The 19,804-nt window shown below is 47.1% G+C and overlaps 1 protein-coding gene and 1 non-coding gene across 6 annotated transcripts in view; both read left to right on the forward strand.

The window, feature by feature from the left end:
- Window positions 1–19,804, forward strand: part of RPH3AL (rabphilin 3A like (without C2 domains)) — a 144,780-nt gene that overhangs the window by 15,772 nt on the left and 109,204 nt on the right. For 4 of the 5 annotated variants that reach the window (XR_009547918.1, XM_060183877.1, XM_060183879.1 and 1 more), the window contains exon 1: window positions 19,358–19,502. The exons of the other annotated variant lie outside the window; for it this stretch is intronic. The gene's annotated coding sequence lies outside the window, so the exon portion shown is untranslated. Of the gene's footprint in view, window positions 1–19,357; window positions 19,503–19,804 lie in introns of those variants that run through there. 5 annotated transcript variants of the gene reach the window in all.
- Window positions 12,749–12,911, forward strand: LOC132536267 (U1 spliceosomal RNA). Its single transcript, XR_009547919.1, has one exon. It is a non-coding gene; the product is annotated as a U1 spliceosomal RNA (small nuclear RNA).

Below are 19,804 nucleotides of genomic sequence, written 5' to 3' on the forward strand. Positions count from 1 at the left end.
TTAATGTCAGAGTCTGGAGAAGTATTTGATCTGGGGAACAAGGGCCTCAGGTAAAGTTCACCAAGGAAAGGTCAGAGATGAACGTGAAATTCTTTCCTTTTTCCTTTTTTTTTTTATTTGTGACTAACAGTAGGTGATAAGAGTCGAAGATTACAGTGTATACTTCCAACTTTCCTTTTTAAGAGTGTTTTGTTTATTTGTTTTGGGTAGAGAGAGAAATTGAGAGGGAAGGGGGAGATAGAGAGAAAGAGAGAGACACCTGCAGTACCGCTTCACCACTTGTGAAGCTTCCCACACCCCCTGCAGATGGGGACCAGGACCTTTGCCTGGGTCCTTGTGCATTGTGACATGTGCGCTGTACTAGGCCTGCCACTGCTCCACGCCGATGTTAGCAGTCTCAATGCAGCCACTACAGGTGTCCTTCCTGGCCTCCTTAAAGAGCCTGCTCTTGCTATGGTCTCCCCTGGCTGCTGGTTCTGGTCCTGTTGGCGGGAGGGGGAGGGGATCCTCATTCTCAGAAGTCACTGCTTGGGGCAATGACTCCATCCTAGAACCAAGACCCTTCTCCCTCTCTGTGGACTTGTTAATCACACTCTTGGCAGGAGTTTTCCAGAAGCAGATGATAGGTATTTACCATCAGTCTCCCCATCTCAGAGTTCCCAGAGGGCAGGCAGCTTGCTGCTTTGGGAATGTGTCTTGCTTGGCCAAAGTGGTTTCACAGGTTGCATACTATGCAAAGGCACCAGGTGGAAGAGGGGTTTAGTCAGGGTGTGGGGGTAACTTGGGGGGGTGAGAAGTTACTCCCACCACTTCTTGGGGGTGAGAAGGCCTTATATGGAACTTAAAGTTACATTACAGAATTGAAACTTTGCCTCAAGGTCGCTCTCTGAGGTCAGCGCAAAGGGGACAGACCAAGGACCAGCCAGGACTTAGCTGTCAGCTGGCCTCCCTTTGTGTAGCTTTGATGTGGAGTGTGGACTCCAGGGCATCTCTTAGGGGTGGGAGAAGGCTTTGTGGGAGAGGAGGTGCACTGTATGTCACTCTCAGTGGTGAGCTCTGCTGCCAGATGGGGAATGTGGTCTCTTAGGGCACTGGGCTTGGAATCCAGGGTGGGGAGGGTTAGGGGGAAGGGGAGTGTGGATGACAGGAAAGCAGGTGCCTCCCCGGAGGTTGGCAGGTGGCCGTCTAGACCAGCTCTCTGCAGGGGTACTGCTAGCAGGTAGTGGGGTTCTGATTTGCAGGCAAGATCAAGATGAAGGCTGGCTTTGAGTTCTCCCAGAGTCTGAGGCTGGGTGCTCAGGGTCTCAGGATGTGGGTGGATCCAGCTTGGAGAAAGCAGAAGCCAGCCAGATAGCTTGGTGGTTATGGCTCAGACTCTGGGTACAGACTTACCTGCTTTTACCCTCCCTCCTCCTTGAGACATTAACTTGCCCTCATGAGTCTCAGTGACTTCTGCCACAAAATGAAAGGGATAACAGTGTGTCTGTCATTGTGATGACTAAACAAGAAGCATTTAGAGCAGTGCTCAGTGCTCAGATGGCGGTTATGACTGTAAATGTTGAAGTTTCCCTGTTTGGCCTGTTGTGTGCCCTTTTGACCTTGGTGCTGTCCTTAATGGGGTTCACATTTGGACTTGAGGGCTGCTGCTTTGATCTGATACTGAACTCTGTAGCCCGCATGCTTGCCTTGTTCCTGTGGCTGCTGGAAAGCTTAGCGTCAGATGCGTGGCTCAGTTTAATCATCAGATTTCTGGTGACATCTCCTCTTTCTGCCTGCCCGCTGTTCTCTTTGATCCTTCAATTGTTTATTTTTTTATTGCGTTTAGCCCCTCAGCTGCCTCAAACCCATCTGGAAACAGGCAGTTATGAATTTGGAATGAGTAAATGTAATTTTAGATCATACACTGAATCAGAGTACAGTGTGAGGAGGGGTTCTCTGCCTGCCTCAATCCTGCTCTCCCCTCTTTGCCTGAGTCTAGGGGGTCAGTTGAGGCAATAAGGAGGGTCAGCCTGTGGACAAATCAGACGGCACCCCTCTCTCTGGCTCCTTGGTAGAAAAAAGACTGCAGATGTATTTTCAGGACATGCAGGTACATTTTTAGGCCCAGAAAGAGAGTCAGTGTGTGGGTGGGTTGAGGAGGACAAAGACTGGGTATTCTAAAGTACCCACTGTGTGTCTGGTACTGCTGTAGGCCCCTATATACTTGGGTGCTCCAGGAAGCTATTGTGTAGTACCTACTATGCAGGCTGTAAGATTCTGGGGCATTGGCCTTTGTTTTGTTTTAATTAGTGATTCAATATTGACTTACAAAATTACATGTCAACAGAGTATAATTCTACACCATTCCCACCACCAGAGTTCTGAATCCCAAGTTTCTCCACTGTAAGCCGCCACAGTTCTCCGAAGGTTGCAGGCATGGGCTAACTGTCATCTCTACAACTATCTGTCTACATTTATACTTAATTGCCCCCTTTTTCTTCCAGGTCCAGTCCTCTCTTCCCCTCCAAGCTACACATAAGCCCATTACTACATCCAAATGTCTCTGTACTTTTCATCCTCTGTCTCTAGGACCTGATGGAGCTGGAGTTCAGAGCCCTCTTATCCTCTTCCTCCTATCACTTCTCCCCCACTGGGAGTATGGATCAAAGTTGTTTTTGAGGTACAGAAGGTAGGAGGTCTGGCTTCTGTAATTGCTTCTCCACTGGATTTGGTGTTGGCAGGTCAATCCATACCTCCAGCCTGTTTCTATCCCTCCCTAGTGAGATAAGGCTCTGGAGAGGTGAGGTTCCAGGACACATTAGTGAGGTTGTCTGCCCAGAGAAGTCAGGGTGGAATCATGGTAGCATCTGCAACTTGGTGTCTGGAAGGTGGCAGGACATAAAGTGAGACAAAACAGTTAACAAACAGGAACCAAAAAGCAGGGACAGAGGAGATGAGATTAAGGATCTTAGGCTGGAAGAAAGCTCAGAAGGCCATCTTAAGCATGTTTCTAGGGGCCCACAACTATGATAAGTTTGAGTTTAATAGCCAGCATAAAGTTGGATAAAAACATGTCTGAAAAAAATGGTGTCAGAGTAGAGAAAAGGGCTAGAGAGTTGGGTTAGGGCAGAAAGTATCTCCCATTCTTGAAAATATTCTTTGGATAGAATTAACTACTTACCTTCATCCACCAGATCCGGGGCCCTTATGTGTATTTTTATATTTAGCACCAGAGCCTGTGTAATCTCTGAGTCCCTACTGGTCTGAGCTCGCAGCTCATGGTCGCAGCTGGGAACACTGCAGGCGGCACTCATTTCAGGGCCAGTCTTCCTCGAGTGGCAGGGCAGGGTGCTCCAGCCTCTCTTTGGAGACTGGGCCAGTCCCCGCCATTGCTGCTCTATGGTGAGGGCAAGGTCCTGGGAGGGCCCACAAGAGGGCTTGTGATGACTTTCCTGATGGAAGTGACCAGTGGTGGTGCAGCGAGGGAGGGATCCATTAGAGGTCTAGGCCCATCATATTTGTGAGAATCCAAGGATTCCCTGACTAGGGCAGGGCATTGGCTCTGTACCTCAGGAGGAGGGGGTGTGAATCTGCCCATAGAACCAACCTGGTCCCATCATGAACCATATGGAGTGGCAGACTCTTAGACCTTCTCCAGGACTCCCTCCTACACTGCACATGTGGCAGGGCATATGTCTTAGTCATTTATTGCCAAAATATTGCTGTGTAACACACCTCCCCAGAACCCTCAGGCATATGGGAATAACATTTCTTTCTCTTTTAACATATTAGTGGTTTGGATAAGGTGTGGCTGACCAACGGTTTCTCTCATTGGAATCTGTGCAGCTTCAAGCTTGTGAGTTGTGTTGAGGTCTGTGCCACAGACCACTTTTCCCACTTGAGCCAATGATTAACCCTGGCATATTGGTTTCAGGGCAACAAGCAGGAGTGCAAAAGAGCAAACACACACATACACACGCACGCACACGCACATACACACACGCACAGACATGCACACGCACATGCACACGCCAAGCCTTTGATCACATCACACCCACTGGTATCCCATCGGTCAGAGCAATCAGCAATCTCAAATTCAGGGGCAGGCAGTACACTACTAGATTATAGAAGTGTGACTGTTTCATATAGTTATGGGGATGGCTGAGAAGGTAGCATAAGGGCTATGTGATACTGTTCATGCCTGTGGTACTAAGGGTACCAGGTTCAGTCCTCGACACCACCATAACTCAGAGCTAAGCAGTGGTCTGGTAAAAACAAAACCAACTAACCAACCAAACAAATCACATATTATAGGGAAGTAAAGGATGGAGAGCAAGAATCCAGCTTGCTTTAGGATGTGTTTCATTAACTCATTAACATTTTGCTAAGCTTTTGTTTATTAATGAGAGAGACAGAAAGTAAGAGAATCACTTTGCCATCTCTTGAGCTCATAATTGATTGAATGGGGGACCTCACACTGGCAAGTCCTGTGCTCTACTGCTGTGCCAACCCCCTGGCTGCATTTGTACATTTGTTTTTATGGCCACCAGGGTTATCGCTGGGGCTCAGTGCCTGCGTGATGAATCCACTGTGCCTGCCGACCATTTTTCTTCCTTTTAAATTAATTAATTAATTCACTGGGAAGGAAGAAATTGAGAAAGGAGAGGGAGTTAAAGAGGCAGAGAGACAGAAAGACGCCTGCATTATTGCTTCATTGTTGTGAAGCTTCCCCCCCTTACAGGTGAGGAGCAGAGGCGTGAAGCTAGGTTTTTGTGTACGGAATGTGTGTGATTAACCAGGTGTACCACTGTCTGCCCCCCCCCCAGTAAATATTTTTTGAAAGATAACTGTGTGTCTGGCACTGTACTACTTCTGGTTATAAAGATGAACAAAGCAGGTTCTTCTGACACACACACATATTTAATTTTTTATTATCTTTATTTATTTATTGGATAGAAACAGCCAGAAATTGAGAGGAAAGGGGAGTTAGGGAGAGAGTCAGAGAGACACCTGCAGCTCTGCTTCACCACTTGTGAAGCTTTCCCCCTGCAGGTGGGGACTGGGAGCTTGAACCTGGGCCCTTGTGCATTGTAACACGTGTGCTCAACTAGGTGTGCCACCACCTAGCCCCATATATATTTTTTTTGAGTCAGGGTCTTACACATGTATAGTTGCACTGCTCCAAGGCTGATTTTTTCATTTAGATAGAGAGGCAGAGAAAGAAGAGACACCACAGTACCAGAGTTCCTCCCACCCCCCAGAGCTATAGCACTCTCATATGGTGCCAGGGGCTCACATCTGGACTGTCTATAAGGCAAGGTATGCACCCTACCCATTGAGCTATCTTCTGGCCTGGTTCTTACCTTATGAAGCTTATATTGTAGTGGCGGAAGCCTGCACTGAAGGCCTACTCCTGTCAGTAATTATTTAATTATAATATGATCACTGCTACAAAGGAGAATTACAACGTACTCATGGGCATATACAAATGGACCTGACCTAGTCAAGGGAAGAATAGATGATTCAGCTCAAAATTGAAGGGTAAGAGCTAATTAGGCAAAGAAGCCTTAATAAGATTAGCAGCTGTCCTCTCATCAGATCCATGAAGCCAGGGGGATGACAGTGTCAAAAGTGCTGAAGAAAAAGACTATCAACCAAGAATTCTTTTCCCGAAAAACTGTCCTTCAAAAGTGAAGGTGAAATAAAGACATCCCAGATAGATAAAAGCTCAATTTGCCTCTATCAGACTCGCCCTACGAGAAATGCTAGAGGGAGTTCGTTAAGCTGAAATTAAAATTAAAGGGCACTAGTCAGAAATGAAGAAATAAAGAAATAAAGAGCACCCTTTGAAGCTATAACTGAGTGTTGCTTGTAGCACTTCTCCTGTCTGCATAAAATAGTAATCATAAACCTGTGTTGACAGGTTGACACATAAACAAATAGAGGGTGACGAATATGCAGAGATGTAGTGTGTACAGTAATAATAGCATGGGGGGGTGACCAGAGCAGCTATAGTAGACCACGCTTCTCACATATATCACAATTAAGTGGACGTTACCGGAGCTTTAAGGTTGAGTGTTAATTGTACTCTCCAGATCACTCAGAAAATATTTAATAAGAAAGAAATAAAGTAGACTGCTCAAAAATAGAAAAAGCAGTGATAAAGTAGGAACAGAAAAGACATACTGAAAACAGATAGTGAAATGGCTTGATTATTATCAGTAATTATACTAAAATCAAATGGGCCAAATGTTCTAATATAAAGATTGGTGGACAGAATGGGTTAAAAAAAAAAAAAAAAACTTCGGTTTCTACAAAAACACTTTAGATTAAAAGATGTACATGAGTGGAGAGGTGAAGAAAGGAGAGAATGTACCATACGGGCAGTAATTAAGAATTGAAGTGGCTAGAGATGAACAAGGATATGTAATGAAAAATGAGCCAGACTTTCAGGAAAATAACAATTACAAAAAATGCCAATTACAAACATATCCGCATTTAACAACATTCATCCTAACTATATGAAGCAAAACTAACAGAAGTCAAGGGAGATATAGACACTCCAGCAGTAATATTTGGAGACTTTGAGGTCCCATTTTATTTTTTAATTTAATTAAAATATATATAGTGTGAGAGAGAGAGAGAGAGAGAGGCAGACAGAGAAAGAAAAAAAAAATGACTAGAACACAGCTCCACCCAATGTGGAAATTTATTAACTTGAGGTCTCTCTTTCTGATACTAGATCATGCTGGGGACAGAATCCAAATTCTAGATTTTTCTTTACTACTCAACTACTCAACATTTTCTTTACTACTCAACTACCTTCCTGACCTCCAGGTTCCTCTTTCATAGAAGACAGAACAAGGAACCAGGCAGTGGTGCACCAGGTAGAGTGCACATATTACAGTACATAAGGACGTGGGTTCAAGCCCCTGGTCTCCACTTACACGAGAGAAGCTTTAGGAGTGGTGAAGGAGGCTGCAGGTATTTCTTTGTCCTCTCTTCCTCTCTATCTCCCCCTTCTCTCTCAATTTCTCTGTCTCTGTCAAAAGGAAAATAAAAAAGGAGGAGTAGAGTGGTGGACAAGGACCTCCACGAGGACCCATGTTCAAACCCCTGGTCCCCCCCTGGAGGGATAAGTTTCATGAGTGATGAAGCAGTGCTGCAGGCCTCTCTCTGCCACACCTCTCACTTTATCTCTGTTCTGTCAAATAAAATAAAGTTTAAAAAAATAATTAAAAAAAAAAAAGGAAAAAATGGCTGCTAGGAGTGGATTTATTGTGCAGGCGCCAAGCCCTAGGGATGACCCTGGTAGAAGAGGGGAAAAAAAAAGGGCAGAGACGCAGCAAAAAAACCCTTTATTATTATTATTATTATTTATTTTCCCTTTTGTTGCCCTTGTTTTGTTGTTGTAGTTGTTGTTGTTGATGTCATCGTTGTTGAATAGGACAGAGAGAGGAGGGGAAGACAGAGAGGGGGAGAGAAAGATAGACACCTGCAGACCTGCTTCACTGCCTGTGAAGCGACTTCTGCAGGTGGGGAGCCGGGGGCTCGAACTGGAATCTTTATGCCGGTCCTTGTGCTTTGCACCACATGCACTTAACCGGCTGCACTACCGCCCGACTCCCAAGAAAAATCTTGAACAGCTCTATATACCAGTTGTTGTCTACCACATATCAGTACAGCACTTGATTCAGCAACAACAGAATGTTTGTTCTTCTAAGTGCACAAGCGCACATGAGAAGAGTTGTCCAGATGGCACCATATACTACACCATACAGCAAGCCTCAATCAATTTAAAAGGATGAAATCATACAAAGCATATTCCCTGCCTATAGTGGGATGAAATTAAAAACAACAAAAGAAAATTTGGGAAATTCACAAATAAGTGCAAATATGTTCCTAAACTACTAGTAGGTCAAGAAGTTCAACAGAACTTAGAAAGTACTTGTATATTTAGGGGTCGGGCGGCGGCACAGCAGGTTAAGTGCACATGGCACCAAGCGCAAGGACCGGCGTAAGGATCCCGGTTCCAACCCCCGGCTCCCCACTTGCAGGGGAGTTGCTTCACAGGCAGTGAAGCAGGTCTGCAGATGTCTGTCTTTCTCTCCCCCTCTCTGTCTTTCCCTCCTCTCTCCATTTCTCTCTGTCCTATCCAACAACTACAACATCAACAACAACAACAATAATAAAAAAAAAACAGCAAGGGCAACAAAAGGGCATACCTGGAAATTTATGAAACTAAACATACAATATACCAAGCCTGAATGGGATGCAGCTAAAAGCAGTGCCTTGAGGGAAATAGATAGCAATTAATGCCCATACTCAGAAGAGCTCAGTGGTAGCATGAAGGCCCTGTACTTTCCCCCTAAAAAGATCTCGTACTAAGAGCTTTCTACCTTAAGAATCTTGAAAAAAGGGGGCCAGGCGGTGGCGCACCAGGTTAAACACACATAGTACAAAACACAGGGACTAGGCTGACACAAGGAAACCCATTCGAGCTCCTGGCTCCCCACCTGCAGGGAGGTCGCTTCACAAACAGTGAAGCAGATGAAGAACGGGAGAGTCTTGGTTTGATCATCAGAGCACTAGAAAGTCACTAGAGAATTTCCACAGGTAGTCCCCTTGCAGAGCTGGCTTTATTTATTTACTTATTTCAATTTTTTATTTAATGGTGGTGGTATATGTGTGTGTGAGAGAGAGAAAGAGAGAGAGAGAGGGAGAGGGAGAGGGAGAGGGAGAGGGAGAGGGAGAAAGAGAAAGAGTCAGTACTGCTCTGGCATATACAGTGTTGCAGGGATTAAATCCAGACTCTGATGCATGCAAATCCTGCCAAGCCCCCTCTCCAGTCAGAGGACTGGCGTGTTGGAGAGCCCATTGTGACTACGTGAGCAGAATAGATTAGAGAGTCGGGACAGGACTTGAGGAGGTCTCTACGATAGCTAAGGTGACAGGCACCAGCATTTCAGGGAGGTTGAGGCCAGTACTGGCTGTTGATGCGAATATTCTAACTCCCTGCCCTTGCAACCTCTCTGCTCCCCCCTACCCCCTCCAAAAGCCACTAGCCCCGGGTATTATTTTTGGTATTGGGTTGTCTATGCAAAAATGCATCATGACTTTTCTGACAACCCAATATTTATGTAGCTGTTTGGAATTCATGCCTGCATAGTTCTACTGTGAGACTCCTGCACACCCCCATACTCGCAGATAGAGAGGGAGAGAGGCAGAGAGAGAAGGAGAGATACCACATGACTATTCCACCACATGTGAAGCATCTCCTTTGCATGATGCTCCCCTATGGTAGCCAGGGGACTTGAACTCAGGTCCATGCACATGGCAAAGTATGTGCTTTACTAAGTGAGCTGTCTCCTGCCCCCCTCTCCCTCCCCTATACACTTATTCATCACAGAGAGTCACTCAGGTTGAGGGACATTGATAGGGACATGGGCATAATATTATCCTGACTAAGACTCATGACTAACTAGAGTTAGCCTAGTTGAAAAAGGGAGTTTAGTGCTAGAGCTCTGGAACATTTCATGGATGCCCGTGCCCTGGCAAGAGCTGAGTAACACCTGAACTCCAGCACATGGAGGGGAGCCTGGGCACCCCTCTCTGCTCTGAGTTTGTTACAGTCTCTGCTTCAGCCCTGCTTTCCTTTTTCTCACCCACAGATCACCTTTCTCACTCCTGGGCATTTCCACTAGAAACAGTGGTGCCTCCATGAGCAGCCAAGTTTGCATCTCACTGCTCCAGAGAAAGGTCGAGTTGAGATTTGGGTCTCTTACCCATTTCTAAGAGTCTCAGCATGCAGTACAGGCTAGGTGTATCCCCTGGAAAAGTCACTGGGGCCCCAAGGGGCTGGCCGGAGCATACACCCACCTGATGGGCTCTAGGCAGTCTGGTGAGCCAGGGAGTAGCAGTGTCAGGTAGATGTGAGGCTGCTCGAATCAAAATCCCCAGATGGTGAGTGGGAGCTCACCATCTGAGCTCACTAGCTCAGATCCTTGTACCCCCAGGGGAGAAGCTACTTGAGACCTTATTCTTTCCCTAAAACTGTTTTGCAAAAGCTGTGCTCAGACTTTCTGTCCCTCCTTCCTGCCTTGCTTTTCCGTTTCAGCCTGTGATGAGACTGAGAAAATTTCAGTATTTAAAATTCATGTCACTCCCTCTGTGAATTCTGTTGTTTGCCCCCCCTACTGCCACCATCCAATAAAAAAAAATAGGTATAAGCCTTGCACGCCCTACTGAAAAAAAAAGCCCAGATATTGCCATCGTCTCATTGTCACCTGCTGCTGGAAACTGAGTGGCATTAGTCCAGGTGCCTGGAAACTCTGGTGCTTGTGAAATAAATGGGCCTCTGATTGGGCACAGGAGGGGGGAGAGGCAGTGTCTGTAAAGTCCAGCAGGAAGCACATGTGGGGGACAGCTCTCAGGGTCTCACACTGCCCCACTGCTTCCAGATTCCGTTCACTCCACACTGCCCTGCCTTTCTGCAGGGGACACTGTGATCATCAGCCTGCTGGCAGGTGGGATGGTCCAGACCTTGAGTCTGACTTGGGGGGGGGGTGCTGGGGGCAGCCATTTCCAGTCTGAAAGAGTGTGATTAATCTTGGTGTTTTTACTCTTGCTATGAGAAGCAGGGAATTGAAAACCTGCATCACACTGCTCTCAGATATTGGTGGTGGTGAGAGAGACACAGGAAAGGACACTACATGCAGATGTGGCCTCCAAAGGCTCATGTCTCTTCAAATTCCTGCATCATTTAGAGAAGGCCGTATTATGACCTGGTGTCTTCTTATATACAGCTGGTTGCTGAATGTCTTCAGTCCAAATACTGATGCTGGTGACATACAAACAGCTCCTAGCTCACCACTGATCAGTATTCTGACCCTCCATTTAATTCCTGTTACAACCAAATGAACTAAGTAGGGCAGATTGTTTTATATGCGTTTACTAGTTGATAAAACCTCAGGCTGCCTGTGGCTGGGGACAGGGTACGTGAATCATGTTTTTCCCTTCACAGTTACATAACTGGTTAGAGCTGGGACTAAAAGCTTGACTTTAGGGAGAATACAGGTCCATGAAAAATGATGAATGAAATAGTGGGGGTTGTATTGCTAAATGGGAATCTGGGGAATGTTATGCATGTAAAAAAAAAAAAAAGTAGAAACGCAAAGCAGAAAAAAAAAAAAAAAAAAAAAGCTTGACTTTTGATCCTTAATCTTGAATTCTATTCACAACAGACTGCCACTGCATTCAGAATTCTTTCAGGCAGAGACTTGTGTCTTATTCTTCCTGGTTTTCTTATCTGTCACTCAGTCATTTCTCCATTTATTCCTCCATTCCAGAGAGGAGTTGAAATGCCCACAAGCATACACATTTCTCTACATATCTTGAAAATATAAGAAATACAGAAATGTGCTTTTTATTTCGTGTGGTGCTAGGGAACGAGGCTAGGGTCTCATGCATACATAATACCACAGAACTGCCTCTCTAGCTCATTTTTATTCTTTTTCTTGAGAGTGGAGAGGCGGGGGCGGGGGTTGAGGGAGAGTCACCTGCAGTAGCTCTACACCATCCATGGAGCTCCATGTGTCATTCACACCCAGCTCCCTTGGCACTGGGGATCAAACCCAGGGCCTCACACATGGTAAGGGGTATGCCTTACCCACTGAGTGATCTCCTAACTCCTAAAAACATGTATTGCAATGAAAGATAATGTTAATATTGTATGCTAGACCTCTATATAGGTGTTTTACGTGTGTGTGTGTGTGTGTGTGTGTGTGTGTGTGTGTGTTATATAGAAACCACAAACAAAGTAGAGATCAACTAGCAAGTCAAAACCAGAAGGACAGTTAGAATATTATTCAGGCCATAGAGTTGTTCATGGTTTCCTACATCAAGACATTGATTTAGCTCTGTGCTAATAAGCAGTCCAAACAGGGAAAAATAATTTATGTGTGCATGTGATGCATTAAAAAAGATATGAGACACTGAGTGTTTTTCCAGGCAGTTAGATCTGAAAGAAATTTCTTGCCTGAGTGGTCACCTCTAGGACCCCAAGGAGCAAGGGAAATATGTCGCACATATACCACAGTTCCTGCTTCTGATCCCGTGCTAGACATTACAAATCAATCAGACCCTGGCCCACAGAGACCAGAGAGCTTCACATCCTGTTAGAAATAGTGTCTGGGCAGCGATTCCCACTGGCTTGAAGTCAGTGTGCAAGACAAACTCCACTTGCTGCTCCAGTGTGGGAGGTGGTGGTAGCAGGCACCTATGTCTCCTCAGGGGAAGCATAGGTGGGCACACTCCTCTTGTCCACTGGAGGTGTGTTAGCTATTACCTCCTTCTGTGCCAGCGGGAGTGACCCATCAGGTGGTGAGAGGGAACCCAGGGGGTACACCAGGCACTTCTGACTCATTATAGTCATTCATTTGTCCCATATCTATTTAGCAAATATCTGTAAGTGTCTGACTCACCCTCCACACCCTGCTGACCCCACTTCAACCACTCTTCCCCCATGATGCTGTCCCTCACACTACCTCTGTGCTCACAAACCCCATCATCTGCCCCTGCCCTTGCAGCCTGTGGATGGGTATATTCTGCTGAGTACACATCATATGTACCAGGGCTCATGCTTGTCTGTTTTTTTTTTTTTTTTGGTTAGAGTTTTCTCTCTCTCTCTCTCTCTCTCTCTTCTAAGACGTAAGTGTCAATGTAGCAGCATCAGTCTGTCTCTCTCTTGTTAAAATTTGACCATAGAATAATACTTACCTGGCAGGGGAGATACCATGACCACGAAGGTGATTTTTCCCAGGGCGAGGCTTATCCATTGCACTCTGGATATGCTGACCCTTCTATTTCCCCAAATGTGGGAAATTCTACTGCATGATTTGTGGTAGTGGGGAACTGCATTTGTGCTCTCTTATAAAAAAAAATACCATAATTTCTATCTTTCGCCTTTCTTCCTTCCTTCCTTCCTTCCTTCCTTCCTTCCTTCCTTCCTTCATCAGAGCACTACTTAGCTCTGGCTTCTGGTGGTACTAGGAATTGAGCCTGGGAGCCCAGAGCCTCAGACATGAAAGTCCTTTGCATAACCACTGTGCTGTCCCCCACCCCAACATCTCCCCAGTTGACCATCTGTCTTTGTTCCCTATACCCCAGTCCAAGCACAGGGTCCAGCTCTCAGTAGGCGCTCAGCACATAATTCTGGCGTGGGTGAAAACATAAGGCATGTGCAGAGATGAAGCTGACACAGAGTTTGCCCAGGAGATGATAAAGACAATAGTGAACAGAGCACAGGGTGGCGAGTGCTAGGTACTGAAGGGAGAGTGCAGGTGAGGAGCTAGCCTAGGGCCTCTCTGGAGGGAGAGACAGAGTCCAGTGAGCAGAGGAGAGGACAAGAGAAGCTTCCTGATGGGCAGCATTTTCTGGGTCTGGAAGCACAACTTGGCCTGGAGAGACATGGGGCCCTGGGGGGGGGGGACAGCAAGAGCCAAGGCAGAGAGGCAGAGCTGTTAGAGGGAAGAAGAACCTGGATTGCTTTAGAGAGCTTTCAGGGTGTGCTGGGAGCAGGAGCAGCTATACAGGAGAGGTGGCTGAGGCTGGCTTGTGGCTCTTTGCCTACTGGGCTTGATTTTGGCAGCAGAAGGGGAGGTAGGAGATTCATGAGTGCAGTAGGGCTGAGGTGAGAGGGACTTGGGCAGGCAGGGGCAGGCCGGAGGCAGGTGAGAGGGACTTCAGCAGGCAGGGGAAGCAGACAGGTTTCCATCCCCTCTGGAGACCCTAAGGGACCACCCTCTGGCAGACTCCAGCCCCAGGACCCCAACCAGCCCATCCTGCTGCCCCCACTCATCCCCCCACCCCCGGCCAGCCTGGCCTGGCTCTCACAGAGGGACTTGGTGCAACTCGTCTGCCAAATAATAACATTGCCAATTCACTTCTAATTTTTAAACTGAATTTATATTTATCACATCTGTAGCATGTTATCTTGAGCTGCTTTTCCTGTCATTGCCAGGTTCTCACTGCTCTGGGCTCTTTCATCAGATAGGAAGAGGGAAAGAGCCAGAGGGACGGAGAGGGAGGACACCACACACAGCACCAAACTGCCCTCCATTACCAGATCACCTTCATGCGGTGTACTGGGGACAAACCCTGGGTCTGTACATGGCAGAGCAGGGCCTCCCAGCTGAGCTGTCTTGCCAGCCCTGAGCACAGTTCCTTTTGGTGCTTCTTCTTTCCTTTTTTTTTTTTTTTTTCCTAGCAGTGCTGGGGCTCTCAAGAATGTATAATTTCATCACCACTGGCCTAGCTTTTGTTATTTCAGAGAAAGACAGAAAGATAGTTAGAGGAGGCTGGGTGGTTGCAGAGTGGGTTAACTGTGAAGCACATAGACCGGTGTAAGGGTCCCGGTTCGAGCCCCTGGCTCCCCACCTGCGGGGAGGGGGGGTCACTTCACAGGCGGTGAAGCAGGTCTGCAGGTGTCTGTCTTTCTCTCCCCCTGCTCTGTCTTCCCCTCCTCTCTCCATTTCTCTCTGTCCTGTCCAACAACAACAGCAGTAACAATAATAACAAAAATAACAACAAGGGCAACAAAAAAATGGGGGAAAATAACCTCCAAGAGCAGTGGATTTAAAGTGTAGGCACCGAGCCCCAGAGATAACTCTGGAGACTAAATAAATAAATAAATAGACAGACAGACAGACAGAGATCATAGAGAGTGGGGTAGCGACACCACAGCACTGCTCCATCACCCACGGAGCACACCTTCAGTGCATGATGTTCTCGTGTGGTGTCACGTTTGGAATCTGGGGTACCCTGCCTGGTAAGGTGGACACTGCCAGGTGAGGTGGCTTCTCGCTCTCCCCTTGAGCATTTCAAGTTTTATTTATTTATTTAGTATTTTTTTCTTTAGTCACTCGTCTATGGAACCTTTATTTCCTATTTATATTCCTTGTCAAATGGTTCAGCTTCATGTTTGACTTACTCACCTTATTCCTTTTGGCCTCCTCTTTGTAAGTCTTCCAGGTGAGTTGTGAAGCCCTTTGGTGCCTGCTGTCCTGTTGAGACCTGCTCAGCGAGGTTGTCACTGGAGGGTGAGGAGAAGCAACAACAGTGGGACCTCAGGGCCATGCCTGGATGATGCTGCCATGTTGGGAGACATGAGCAGGTGCTTCTGCTCCCCACAGAGCAGTGGCAGAGGCCCTCTGCTCAGCATCCTCCCACTCATGCTGGGTACCCACATCTGGAGGACTGGCCAATCAAGTGTTATTTATTCTCTTTTGTTGCCCTTATTGTTTTTATTGTTGTACCTATTATTGTTGTTGTTAATGATGTTGTCATTGTTGGATAGGACAGAGAGAAATGGAGAGAGGAGGGGAAGACAGAGAAGGGGAGAGAAAGATAGACACCTGCAGACCTGCTTCACCGCTTGTGAGGCAACTGCCCTGCAGGTGGAGAGGCGGGGGCTCCAACCGGGATCCTTACGCCGGTCCTTGTGCTTTGTGCTACCTGAGCTTAACCCGCTGTACTACCGTCCGACTCCCTCTTTCTTTATCTCTCTCTCTCTCTCTCTTTCTTAAGATTTTATTTATTAATGAGAAAGGAGGAGAGAGAGAACCAGGCATCACTGTGGTACAAGTGCTGCTGGGGATTGAACTTGGGACCTCATGCTCGAGTGTCCAGTGCTTTATCCACAGCTCCATCTGCTACACCACATGGGGCTTGGTGCCTGCACTTTAAATCCACTGCTCTTGGAGGCTGTTTTCCCCTATTTTTTGTTGCCTTTGTTGTTGCCCTTTTTTTTAAATAAAAAGGAAACACTGACAAAACCATAAGATAAGAGGGGTACAACTCCACACAGTTCCCACCACCAGAGCTCCGTATCGCATTCCCTCCCTTTGACCTGACACCACACGAGAACATCATGCACCGAAGGTGTGCTCCGTGGGTGATGAAGCAGTGCTGTGGTGTCGCTACCCCACTCTCTATGATCTCTGTCTGTCTGTCTGTCTATTTATTTATTTATTTAGTCTCCAGAGTTATCTCTGGGGCTCGGTGCCTGCACTTTAAATCCACTGCTCTTGGAGGTTATTTCCCCCCATTTTTTTGTTGCCCTTGTTGTTATTTTTGTTATTATTGTTACTGCTGTTGTTGTTGGACAGGACAGAGAGAAATGGAGAGAGGAGGGGAAGACAGAGCAGGGGGAGAGAAAGACAGACACCTGCAGACCTGCTTCACCGCCTGTGAAGTGACCCCCCTCCCCGCAGGTGGGGAGCCAGGGGCTCGAACCGGGACCCTTACACCGGTCTATGTGCTTCACAGTTAACCCACTCTGCAACCACCCAGCCTCCTCTAACTATCTTTCTGTCTTTCTCTGAAATAACAAAAGCTAGGCCAGTGGTGATGAAATTATACATTCTTGAGAGCCCCAGCACTGCTAGGAAAAAAAAAAAAAAGGAAAGAAGAAGCACCAAAAGGAACTGTGCTCAGGGCTGGCAAGACAGCTCAGCTGGGAGGCCCTGCTCTGCCATGTACAGACCCAGGGTTTGTCCCCAGTACACCGCATGAAGGTGATCTGGTAATGGAGGGCAGTTTGGTGCTGTGTGTGGTGTCCTCCCTCTCCGTCCCTCTGGCTCTTTCCCTCTTCCTATCTGATGAAAGAGCCCAGAGCAGTGAGAACCTGGCAATGACAGGAAAAGCAGCTCAAGATAACATGCTACAGATGTGATAAATATAAATTCAGTTTAAAAATTAGAAGTGAATTGGCAATGTTATTATTTGGCAGACGAGTTGCACCAAGTCCCTCTGTGAGAGCCAGGCCAGGCTGGCCGGGGGTGGGGGGATGAGTGGGGGCAGCAGGATGGGCTGGTTGGGGTCCTGGGGCTGGAGTCTGCCAGAGGGTGGTCCCTTAGGGTCTCCAGAGGGGATGGAAACCTGTCTGCTTCCCCTGCCTGCTGAAGTCCCTCTCACCTGCCTCCAGCCTGCCCCTGCCTGCCCAAGTCCCTCTCACCTCAGCCCTACTGCACTCATGAATCTCCTACCTCCCCTTCTGCTGCCAAAATCAAGCCCAGTAGGCAAAGAGCCACAAGCCAGCCTCAGCCACCTCTCCTGTATAGCTGCTCCTGCTCCCAGCGCACCCTGAAAGCTCTCTAAAGCAATCCAGGTTCTTCTTCCCTCTAACAGCTCTGCCTCTCTGCCTTGGCTCTTGCTGTCCCCCCCCCCAGGGCCCCATGTCTCTCCCGACCAAGTTGTCCTTTCAGACCCAGAAAATGCTGCCCATCAGGAAGCTTCTCTTGTCCTCTCCTCTGCTCACTGGACTCTGTCTCTCCCTCCCTATTGTTCTTCACAGGGGATTAGCGATGCCTTTCTTTCTTTCTTTCTTTCTTTCTTTCTTTCTTTCTTTCTTTCTTCCTTTTTCAATATTTATTTATTCCCTTTTGTTACCCTTGTTTTTATTGTTGTAGTTGTTATTGTTGTTGCTGATATTGTTGTTGGATAGGACAGAGAGAAATGGAGAGAGGAGGGGAAGACAGAGATGGGGAGAGAAAGATAGACACCTGCAGACCTGCTTCACTGCTAGTGAAACAACCCCTCTGCAGGTGGAGAGCTGGGGACTCAAACTGGGATCCTTAAGCCGGTCCTTGTGCTTTGTGCCACCTGAGCTTAACCTGCTACAGTACCGCCTGACTCCCTCTCTCTTTCTTTCTTTCTTTCTTTCTTTCTTTCTTTCTTTCTTTCTTTCTTTCTTTTATCTTCTTTCTTTCTTTCTTTCTTTCTTTCTTTCTTAAGATTTTATTTATTAATGAGAAAGGAGGAGAGAGAGAACCAAGCATCACTCTGGTACAAGTGCTGCCGGGGATTGAACTTGGGACCTCATGCTCGAGAGTCCAATATCTACAGTTCCAGCTCCTACACCATAATGCCTTTTTTTAAATTTAAATAAAAATAAAACACTGACAAAATCATAGGATAAGAGGGGTACAACTTCACACAATTCCCACCACCAGATCTCCATATCCCATCCCAGCCCTTTGATATCTTTACTATTCTTTAACCCTCTGGAAGTATGGATCAAGGTCATTGTGGGTTGCAGAAGGTGGAAGGTCTGGCTTCTGTAATTGCTTCCCCACTGAACATGGGCATTGACAGGTCGATCCATACTCCTAGCCTGTCTCTCTCTTTCCCTATTGAGGCAGGGTTCTGGGGAACCGGAGCTCCAGGACACATTGTTGGGGTCGTCTGTCCAGGGAAGTCTGGTTGGCATCATGCTGGCATCTGGAACCTGGTGGCTGAAAAGAGAGTTAATAAATAAAGCCAAACAAGTTGTTGACTAATCATGAACCTAAAGGCTGGAATAGTGCAGATGAAGAGTTGGGGGGGGGGGGTCTCCATTCTGTAGACAGCTAGTAGGAATATTTTAGTTATATTCCAAAGGGCCTCTGGCTATACTAGTTTTTTTTTCCCTGAGCCTGAGATATGATATGCTGGTGGATCCTAGTTATTGTCTGGGGAGATGATGTCATGGCTGGAAAAAGGACCAGAAAGCTGGATCAGGGAAGAGAGTAGCTCCCTAATATGGGAAAGGTGTATAAATGTTGTTGACTGTAAACCCCATCAATTTGATGTGATCTGGGGCCCATAATCAGCTTAGGAGCCTATGTGACCTCTGTGTCCCTGTAGATCTGAGCTCACATTCTGTGGTCATCAGCAGCCTTTCTTAATATGTCACATTTTCTGTCATTCACTTGTTGACACTATGAAAAGGTTAAGCAGGAGACCCTTGTCATGTCCCTCACTGTACTTCCACCCAAGCTGTGCAGGGGTGTTTGTCACTTCCCTGATCCTCCTCTGGCTATAGTTGGGAGGCTGTTCCATCTGCAGCATTGGTCAAGTGATCTGGGCTTCAGTTTGCTTTCTTTCTGGGTACCTCCTCCCAAGTGGATTTCCCACCCCCAGCAGCTGCCACCTTAAGAAAGTTGCCAGATGTTGACACCGTGTGTGTGACTGCTGCCTGGAATGAATGGTTTGCACAGGGGTCCATAGAATGTGTCCTTTCTAATAAAATGATTGTTGAAATCAATATATAGATATACAGTACCCAGACTTAAAAAAGAAAAAATGGAGTGGTGGAAGAAAGAAGAAAGAAAGAAAAAGGAAGGAAGGAAGGAAGGAAGGAAGGAAGGAAGGAAGGAAGGAAGGAAGGAAGGAAGAAATCGAAGATGAAACTGTGTCTAGTTAGAAATGCCTAGCATCTGTTTGGTTCTAGAAGACCATGTCAGGGACATGGATCCCTGACAAGCATGCTCACTTCAGCATAGCTTCCTCCGCCACGGAGAATCCAGGCCTTGGTTTGGCTCCAGCTGGGCCTTCCCAGTGGCTGCCACCTACAGGACCCACCTCTTGAGTGATTCAGATCCTCCTCAGGGTCGCCCTTGACAACAAGTGGTGGGAGGGAGCTGACCTTCTCCTGCCTGGGCCTCCAGCTGGGCCAGACCTGAGTGAAGTCCCCTCAGTTCCCGGTAGGTATTTTGGGGTCTCTGGGTCTCCAGGGACAGGCAATGACAGGCATTTCCTGGAGCTGGGAATGGCCATTCATATAAGTGTTTTCCCAGAACTTTTGAACTCCTGGGAAGGTGTGTGTGTGTGTGTCTGTGCTGGCTTAATGATTTATAGGAGAGTTGCTTTTCCGGGCTGGCCCAGGTCTGGTTGCTTCAGAGGAAGAGGATGCAGGGGGCTGGGAACAAGGTGTCCTCAGATAGTTGCTCTGCTCTATGCCATCCTCCAGGACCTCCCAGTGGACAAGAGTTGATTTGGGGGTGAC

Source organism: Erinaceus europaeus, unplaced genomic scaffold, assembly GCF_950295315.1.
Source record: "Erinaceus europaeus unplaced genomic scaffold, mEriEur2.1 scaffold_243, whole genome shotgun sequence".
Classification (NCBI taxonomy): Eukaryota; Metazoa; Chordata; class Mammalia; order Eulipotyphla; family Erinaceidae; genus Erinaceus; species Erinaceus europaeus.